This window comes from Cygnus atratus, chromosome 3 (assembly GCF_013377495.2).
Source record: "Cygnus atratus isolate AKBS03 ecotype Queensland, Australia chromosome 3, CAtr_DNAZoo_HiC_assembly, whole genome shotgun sequence".
In the NCBI taxonomy this organism is placed as follows: domain Eukaryota; kingdom Metazoa; phylum Chordata; class Aves; order Anseriformes; family Anatidae; genus Cygnus; species Cygnus atratus.
Window position 1 is genome coordinate 54,514,184 of NC_066364.1, and position 10,121 is coordinate 54,524,304.

Consider the following 10,121-nt stretch of genomic DNA (forward strand, 5'->3'; position numbering starts at 1 on the left):
AACCTCAAATGACTAATGGCTTGCAGGACTCGGGGTAAAATCCTGGCCCCACTGAAGGCTGCAGGAGGTTTGCCAGGGACTTCAGTGGGGCCAGGATTTTACCTCAGGTCTTTACAAGCAGCAGTGTTGCTCATTAAGCAACACAAAAACACCACTGTGAATTTCCTGACATCTACTCATGGGCTCTTGCTGATGCTTCCAACATCAGATGGCTTTGCTCCGAAACCCAAAGTAAAGAGGCTGGAAAGTGAGGCCATACCCTCCCACTAAAAGCTGATTCCTTTTACGTGATCCATGTGTGATGCTTAATTCCAGTGAAAAGATGGGGAAAACCCCAAGTTGGTAATTTTTTTTGTTGTTTTGTTTTGTTTTGCTGTTGTTGTTTGTTTTGTTTTGTTTTGTTTTCCCTCTGATTCTCACAGCCCACAGAAAAAGCACCAATAGCCTGTGCTAGAAGTGACGCAGTCCATCACAGGACTCCACGTGCCACAGCGTGGCCAGGGGTTGAGGAGGGAAGTGCACAGCCCTTGTGCACCCCAGTGGCCCTGGGGAGCAGAGGGCTGGCCACTAACAAAGCACCGTCTGCTGGGCATGCCTCTGGGCCAGCACGCTAATTGGAAACAGAGGGCCTTCTGCCTGCAGCCAACCAGCCCCAGTCCTTGGAAGTGTGCAATCATGATCAATAACGCTCCCTGGGAATCTTTTAAAGTGCTCCTGGCCACATAACTCCAGTAAAGGATTTGTCAGCCTTTCCATAAACCCCAGTTTTGAAGAGTTTATAGCTCAGATTGTTTTCATTATCTTGAGGTGAAAGTTGCTATATAAAATTTCAGACCAGAAACACTTTTTCCCTTGCTAATACAAAATATTGTTTAAAACAAATTTTGTCTCCAAATTTAGAGTCCTGGTAACAGCCATGCTGTTCCCTCCCCAGTTGCTTTGGGTGTGTTGTTCACAACTTCTGCATGAAAAACTGCTGAATTTAAGGATTAACGAAGAGACAGTGAGCTCTTCTGTTGAACTTTTAAACCACCGACTAATTCACTCAGGACTGCCTGGTTACTCTACTCCCTCCCAAGAAATGCAGTAAGACCGAGTAGGAAACTTTGGGGGAAAAAGAGCAAACAGTGCTGCACTGTTTTCCCCTTTCAGTAGCTGGAACTACAATTTTGTGATGTTTTGTTTTTTAAGGAGCAGCATTTCAGCTCATATAAGCTCACTGTAGCTCCATTCATGGCAAACTATTTTGCCGCTTTTCCCTGTTAAACTGTTGCTACACTGCAAGACAGAAATAACCGAGCTTCAGTAACAGACACTTCTTTTCCTGTTAAATACAGGAATAGAACTCCAGATACCTATGCTGATAGACTACAGTGGGAGAAGAGAACTAGGGATATCTTTCCAAACTCAGAAAGTTTTTACAAAACAGGGAATAGAACATCATAACTTAATATCGCTGGTACTGACCCAGGAGAACCAGAAGGGTTGTCACACAGCTGAGTTTATCTGCCAAAGCCAAGTGGATTTATATTTGCTAGATCTCCACTGTCTGGGAACTCTGTCCATTTTATACAGATGTCATATGACCAAGATACTCCAGGCAGAATTAACATGTTTTGGATGCTTTCTTAACAAAAAGGGACATTTCCCCTTTTTCCCTTTTTTTCTTTTTTTTTGGTTTTTTTTTGGGGGGTGGGGTGGGGAGAGGGGGATATAGACTGTGCTTAGGGTAACTTCCCTTCAACCAATGGAATTTTTTGTGCAAGAAAGTTGGGAAAAATTAAAAGGAAAGAAAAAATGTTTTCTGTCTAATCACTGCCAGGTTTATAAGTGGATGGTGAACAGATTTTTTTATTATTATTATTAAATGAAATAAGAAATGAAGACTTGGGGGAGAGGAAGAGAGAAATGCAGACTTAAAAAAATAATTAGGATAGTACTAATTTTGCCATTAGTACAGGAAGCTGGAAGTGCATTGCCATCTATAGAATTATACCAAATATAGATACAGCACTTTCTAGTCTCATTTGCTTAAGAAATATTTAATTGTATATAACCTATGATATATAATAATATTATATAATTGTGCTCCATGTGTATATGTATTATGCATCTCTCTGTGTACCAAAGTGTTTTAGTCTGTCAGTTTTCCCTTCTCCCTCAATACTTTTTAATTCGCTGGGCTGAATTGGGAGGGCATTAGAAGTTTCAGAGTTGACATATTTCTAAGTAAGGATCCTGAAATATTGAAGCCCTGCTTGGGGGGGGGGGGGGGGGGGCGGGGGATAAAAACAAAATAAAATAAAATAAAATATAACACAAAAATCAGCAAATGATTGGGGCAAATGATACTGTAAAAACTCAGCTGTTTTTGAACACCAGTAAATCCGCAAATGGTAGCAGACATTCAGAGCACTTCAACAGCTGGAAAGCTTTTAGCCAAAGCTGTTACCTTATTAGACACAAGAAAACCTACTGCAGACAAAAATGTATAGATGACTCTCACGCAGCACTGACTACATTGCTCACAGAAGCAAGCATTGGCAGACAAAGGTGACGAGCACATACCCTGACTCCAAAATTTCCTCCAAGTTTTCGGTCTCATATATCTTGTAATCCTCAGGATGCTGACAAATAGACAGCATCGGCAGAAAGCTAAGCCCAACCTAAGTCAAAGATATATAGGCCCTTATCAAAGGATTTCCTTGGCATCAGTTTTGTGCCGTAGCCAACAGACCATACTCTTGTTTCATTTCTTTTAAATTGGGGCCATTTGGAAAGCTATAAATTCCCTTTAGAAAGTAGCTTTTCCTCTAGTATTATCCTGTTCAAAGACTGTATTCCTTGGGATTTCCGCTAAGTAAATCTCATGGAAAGTGAGTTACCTGTTAAAAGGATGCAAGCAGTTTGCAAACACTTTGTCCAGCCCTAAAGCCAAAGGTAGAAAGGGAGTATATCTTAAGCAACAAGCCAAAGGAGACAAGGAAACAAGTTTTCATTTGTTTCATACATTTCCAAGATACCAAAGGATTGTGTGGAAAAAGACAACAATAAACAATTCCCAAAATTCTTCTTCATGGTAGAACAATTCCCAGTCGTCCCACTTTCCTGTTGCTAACGGACAACGATATGTCCATTGATATGGTACTTGTTGCCATCGGTCCTCTTCTCTGCAAGATGCACATCGGGTAGGAGCTTGAGTCCTGGCTTTTGTTGTCTCTTCTGAAGAAGAGGGTAAGGTGTATGGTGCCCTCACAGGGCCTCTGCCTCTGCCTGCAGCTGCCCGAGGCCTATCACAGCCACTGTGATGCTCTGCCAGCGAGCACTGGTGCAGCAAGAAGAAAGCTGGCTTTGCTGAATGAGGGAGGGAAGCTTGCGCAGTCCAAATGAGCAGCAATTTGGATTTTTTATGTACGTAACCCCTGCCTTCTTTGTGCTGTCAAGAATAGCAAACATAGTGCTAATGATAATGAGCAAATCCATCTTGTGTCAGTTCCAGCCCCCTCAAATGCAGATCCTCAGATTAATCTAGCCCTGCGCCAACTGCTCTGACTGGCATGGACATCAGAATTTATTTTCTCTGTTGATAAATAGCCAAAGCAATGTTCCTGTCCTGGTGTGGCTGATGGAAATGCCTCTGTAAGCACTTGTCTTTCAGTATTTCCACTGAAAATACCTCAGGATTCCTGCCCAGCCTGAGAAATGGAAGAGTAGGAGGAAACAAAATTGTTTTTTAGGTTTATCTCCTTACAGTCATTTCAGAGACTTTATGGGCTTCAATAGCAAGCATGCTGAGAACAAGGAAACCACTCACTCTGCAGCATTCCTGCTCCTAATGAAACTAAGGACAAACCTTCATGGTGCTCATGACCTCACTCCAAATCCCAAGTATTAAATTACTGTATGTCACTAGGCCTTCCCTCATGAAAACTTAAAAAAAAAAAAAAAAAAGCTGTACACTTTTTCTGCATGGCAACAAGCCTGGACATTTTTGTTTCAGATCCACCATAAATATTTGACTCTCAAGTCACCCACATTCATGATTCATTTCGTTAGCAGGCTGGTAGGCACACTTTGGCAGAGGGCCTGCCATGTGCCAGTTATTTGGAAATATGGGCACATTGGAAACTTCCTTTTTTGACCATCTACTATTCTATCTTATCAAATCATCAACACAGGAGAGGACTGAGGGACAGATTGTTCCTGGCCCACAGAAGCTAGAGTAAGAGCAGGGAACTTTCTGGCTGATCAGTAAATCCAATCCTTGTAAAAGATCAAAATGTTTGGCAACACCTGCCAGCTTGCAATGTGCAATTTGGAGCTGAGAGTATGAGCACTGAAGCCAGGAGGAGATAGGCTGCTCAGTTTATGGGGAATTTGGTTACTCCCCAGCATGCAGGAAAAGGAGAGAGAGCAAAACAATTTGAGTTAGGAGACATTCATATATGGTAGTGATAGCATTTGTCCTCTACAATTTGTTAATAAACAGGCTTTGAAGAGATGTACCGTGAATTGATATATAATCAAAGTGAGAGAAAGGTGGCAAGCAAATCCAACATGAGACCAAGCATTGTATGTACCTGCCAGTGCTGAAGTTAAAGAAAAATTAGACAATTCAAAATAAGGCCTCATCTGCATCTACAAGTCAGCTCTGGAGCATGCCCCCAGCTCTGCAGAGAATGACGGAGAGCAGGTGACAGACGTATTTGCACTACAGTTGCATTGGTCTTTCAGTGTGTGCCTTAATGTGATCTTGAGTCCTTTTCTGAGGCAGAGTGAGAGCAGAAGTGAAAGAGAGATGCTGAAGAATGAGGGCTGTGTATTGTAGGAAGAGGTCAAGTGTTCAAAAAGCGGGAGAAGGAGAAGAAAAATGGCAAGTTACTTTCCCTGAGTGACTGGGAGTACCATCCTGAACAGAAAAAAAAGAAAGCCAAACTCACAGCAAATGGGGTTTTGCTCCATGGAGCGCTGCTAACCAGTTTTAAGCCTGGTCCTTCTACAAAAGGTATTTTATATGCCAGCTGTGAAATATCACAAACACTTGTCAAATGTTTAACAATCCAGCCCTGCTATGTTTATCCTTTTCAAACAATACCTTGTTGGGGGCTTGGTTCCGAGAAGCAACTGTGCAGAGAATGCAGATGGGAGGAACAGGAGCTTGTCATAAAAGAGAGAAACAGCTTTACAGAAGCTCCAAAATTTCTGTGGTCTCTTTTTGTTCCCGGACATACAGAAGTCACTCCCTGGCAGGTGGAATCATCAGCAGAGAGTGCTCTATAAGCATTGCTTAAATGAAGAAATGATTTATTTTCCATGCTCAGGAGTGGCAGAAAACTGCTGGGAAAGTTAATTGGTGAGTCTGGGTACATCCAAGGGATGAATTGTCTGCAGTCACTTCTCTGCATTCAGTTCCTAGCAAATGACCATGTTGATCGGGAAAGGAGAAGATCGTATGCTGGAGAACCTACCACAGCTCCATGCCTCAGACAGTCACTTTGCGAAGAAATATTTTGAAGCTTGTTTTTCTGCATGATCAGTTGTACTGTATATAGCAAATGTACAGATATATTAGATCTCAGTTGTGCAAACAGGCTTCAGATTTGCTTTCTCCAGACACTAAAACACTGGTGGTTCTTGCACTACCTTTAACTCTGAAGTCTTCGTTCAGAAATTTACAGGCTACACTATAGCTCTTCAGAGAAACCCTGCATTACTTTGGTTTGCCTTGCTTTGATACGCCCACAGGGAAAGGGGTATGTGGCTTGCCTTTTCTTCCATCAGAGGGTTCCATTTTACTTCATGTAGTGGAAGGTGAAAATCTGTTCAACCAAAGTTTTGGATTTTGAACTGTTTCCACACATACTTCAGGTATGCTCCCATTATATCTCTGTCCTTGGTGAAGCCATGCCAAAGTCTTATCTCTGTGTAAAGAAGTCAGATATTTGTGGAAAGAGTCATATTCAAAAAAAAAAACTCACTGCCCAGCTGTTGTGGGTTAATCCCTGAGGGCAGCCAGTCCCCGTCAAGCTGCTTCCTGGGCTGAGGGAGAGAATTAGAAAGGTAAAAGTGAGAAAACTCGTACATTGAGATAAAGGCAGTTTAATGGGTAACAGAGAAAAAAAAAGACAAAACAAAGCAAAGAAAAATAAGTGATGAAAAATCAATTGCTCACCACCAGCTGACCAGTGCTCAGACAGTCCCTGAGCAATGGTAATCTGCCCCCAAGATTTACTGCTGAGCATGACAGTAAATGGTATGGGATAACCCGTTGGTCAGCTAGGATCAGCTGTCGTGGCTCTATTTCCTCCCAGCCAGCACCTCCAGCCTGCTTGCTGCAGGGCAGGGAACAAGGAAACAGACGGAAACAGAGAAGGCTTTGATGCTATGCAAGCACTGTTCAGCACTAGCTAAACCATGGGTGTGTTATCAAGATTGTTTTGGTCACAAATCCGAAGGACAGCACTCTGCGGGGTGCTATGAAGAAAATTAACTCCATCCCAGCAACAAGCAGTACACCAGCTCAGATGGAAACAGCTGGTTACTGCTATGACCCACGTACCAAGAGTAATGTAAGATTCCCTTCAGTCAAGGGGACTGATATGATTAAAAACATTTAAGAAACACTTGTCCTTTCCAATTATATCTGTTGTTTTAATACAAAATACAACCTTTTTCTACAGAACTTAAATTCTCCATTATATACTTAGGCCATTGGGACCTCAACAACACTGTTCCTTTACTTATCATCTATAAATTGACAGACTGGACTAAATCTCCTGCTAACATGTGAGCTCTGCACAGCCTCATCTGAATGTGCTTGGACCGAATGAAAGCACTGCAGTCTCTTGACTCATTACATTTCCAACAGTGCCTCATCTTTTTTTCAAGTTGTAGGATCTAAAGTGATCACTAAGATGGTTACCAGAGCCCCTGGGCATTATCCTTAGCAGGCCAAAATTAGGAAGAAACCAGAAACCTCTTCTGCATCAAGTGCTAGAGGCTTCTCCCTAGTGGTGTTCTCTAGCTCTGGGACAGCAGAAGCCAGGACTGACCAGTCCCAGCTCAGTAAATGTAAAATTCTGGTCAGAGAGTGGGAAAGAAAATGACTTTCATGCCCTGGGGAAAAGAAAAGGAGATTATAACTCAGGAGAGACCTGCTAAAACCCTTTCCCTGCAAGGGAGGTTGCATGTTCACAAGATTTCAGCAATGTGCTCGAGCAGTGACTTCAGCAATGCAGTGCTCGAGCACCTGAACAACCAGCCTGCAAAGAGAGAAAGATGCAGACAAAAAGAGGAAAGGGAGAGATCCTGAGGGCATCCAAACTAGGGAATACAATATGTCCATAGTGAGCCAGAAAAAGCCCCATTGTCAGCAGCGGTGGAGAATAAAGCAATAAGAAGGAGTACCCACACTGTTTTGCCTGGTGTTGTCACTGGCACAGCAATGCAGGCAGGAGCAACCATCACCACCAGCAGCTGTGGTGGAGATTTGCTACGTTATAGGCAGCTCCCTGCTTTCTGCAAAGCCAGATACCACTTGTGAACCCTGAGGTAAACCATTGCTGTAAGGGAAAACTATAGTCCTTCTTCTCCTAGCATGTGCTTTCAGACATGCCTTTCACTGAGAAAAGATACCAGGTGTTGGTGTGGGGCCTGGAAGGGCTCCATGTCTTGGTAATACCCCTTTTTTGAGTAAAATGACCCATCTTTCTTAAGAACTGAATATTTTGTATGGAAGAGGAAGAAGGGGTAAACTGAAGATCAAAGTGCTACGCAAAACTTTGTGTAATATAGTAATGCCAAATGACTCATGGAAAAACAGTAATCACCTCACTTCAGTTTCAAAATAATGTAAAATTTTTTTAGTCCCACATCTGTGCTTCCTTCTTCCCCCAAGACCTTTATGAAGATCCTGTCTGATCACAGGCTACAATCTCACTGCTCAGTGCCATTTCTCTTTGCCAGAGCTCAGGGCCAGAAGGTCTCAGGCAAACACCAATTTGAAGTTAATACAGCATGCCCCACTTCAGACAGACCAGATTTGTTCTTTTTGTATTAGGCTACAGGTAAGTCTGTAGATGGGATTAATATATTTTTTTTAATCCAATTTTTTTTGGAGTGCAGATATTCACTGCATGCAGCCAAAATTCACAGCAAATCAGTCACGAGTTTGCATGCCTATCACTACGTATTTGTACCATATCCAGTACAGAGGGAGACCAGTTCTGATCAGCATTATTATACTACAGACAGAAGTCAAATCATATCTGACTGATTTCAGTGGAGTCATTTTTGATTTATACAGGCAATCAAGATCAGCTGGTACTTAATCTCTGTTTTATCTGGATAGACTACCTCTTAGTTGGTCTTCATTAGCTAACCCTTATCCAGGACCCATACTCATCTTGATACTAGCTAAATTTCCAAGACCTTCAAATAAATCAGAGGAGAGAGAACAACAAAGGAGAGGGAGATAAATGTTACAAAGATGCTGAAAGCCCCTGCACCTCTTCACAAGTTCTTAGTAGCCTCACATATGCATGTGCCAGAAGACACATTTGATCTCAGTTATATTTTTCAAGTAATTTTTTCTTGAAGGAGCCAAAAAAAATCAGCCAAGTCATCTGATTTCCTGAATTTGTATCAAATCTGCCAAACTCTTTTAAATGAAATTTAAGGGAAAACCTTTTCTTCTGAGACTCAAAACAAGTGTTCCTATGTTAAGATTCTAGATGACAATTCTTCTGAAGCTCTGTATTCATTTCATCCTAAGGTAAAGACCTAAAAATCATTTGAAAACAAAATGTCTTTTTTTTTTTATGTAAAAATAAATATTTTGAGATACTTTTTTTTGTTGTTGTTGTTGTTGTTTTTTTAATAATTTGGCTAGGTGCAAAACCCATATGTAATAAAAAACTGGGTTTCGGATCCACTAAAACCAAACTATTCTGATTTTTTCATGTTGTAAGGATAAGATTTCTTAAAACAGCTGGAACTGAACTGATGGTTCTGCACCACAGAAGGGAGGAGGCCCTGCTCCCCCCAGCCATCCATCCAAGCTGTTTGTCCCTATCTTCCCTGCTTCCTTCTTGCCAGGAGCCAGTTCTACACTAGTCTGTGTGATGAGAGAAGCTAATTTGATTCACTAAAATGTCCAAAAGAAAAAAAAAAAGAAAAAAAAAAAACACACACCAATCCCCTCCCCTTCCCAAAAGAACAAGATTATTTAATTTATTTATTTATTTATTTTTGGCCAGGGAGTTATCTGGTTTCTCTCGTGTTCAGAGGAATGCCAGCACTAGCTGAAGTGGTGGCTGAACTGTGGCTAAAGAGAGGAAGGAGCCTGGAGGAAGGGAGGTGCTGGGAAGGAAGTGTGGAGAATGAGGCTTCCCCCTTTTGGCAGTGGCCAACCATTAATGCAGCTCGCAGGTACAACTTGAAACCAAACCTTAAGTGAACCAAAATGGCTGTTTTTCACACAGTTCTGCCTTTCCCTGTCAGATGAAACTTTCTGTCTTTTATCTTTGCATCTCTAGCAAAGGAATTTAAATTACCCGGTTAGGTAAGTGAGAGTTTCACTCTTGGAATATAATTTTGTTTTCATATCTTATGCTTCTTTATACCTCTGAAAAAGGATCATTCTGAACAGTAATGGTGGCTTTATGCAGTCTGTATTCTTTAAACAAAATAAGGTGGAACTTCAGCTAAATATACCTGTGAAAAAATAATCTGAAGGATTCTCTAAAAACATCAAAGGGATATTCACATTTGATCACTTCTATAAGGACAAATATATATATATTAATATATATATTATAGACACTCAGGGTGATGTAGGCAGCTACACACTGGGAGGGAACCTCTCTGTTTCTGATCTGACCTTTTCAATACTCTGTATGTTAAAGCAGGAAGGAGACTAATTGCTGCAAACCAGAAGCTGTAGTAATTACTCTAATTCAGAAGTTACCAACCTTCAGAAAAGGGAAATGCAGAAAGGGAATCATGTTTAAAGGCAGCCCATTTTGCTTTGTTCTTCAACACAGCCCCATTCATAATACTGTGGAATTTATGAGTCTACTGAAAGTGAGGTCTCATAATGTGCACAGCATGTTGCCAGTTAA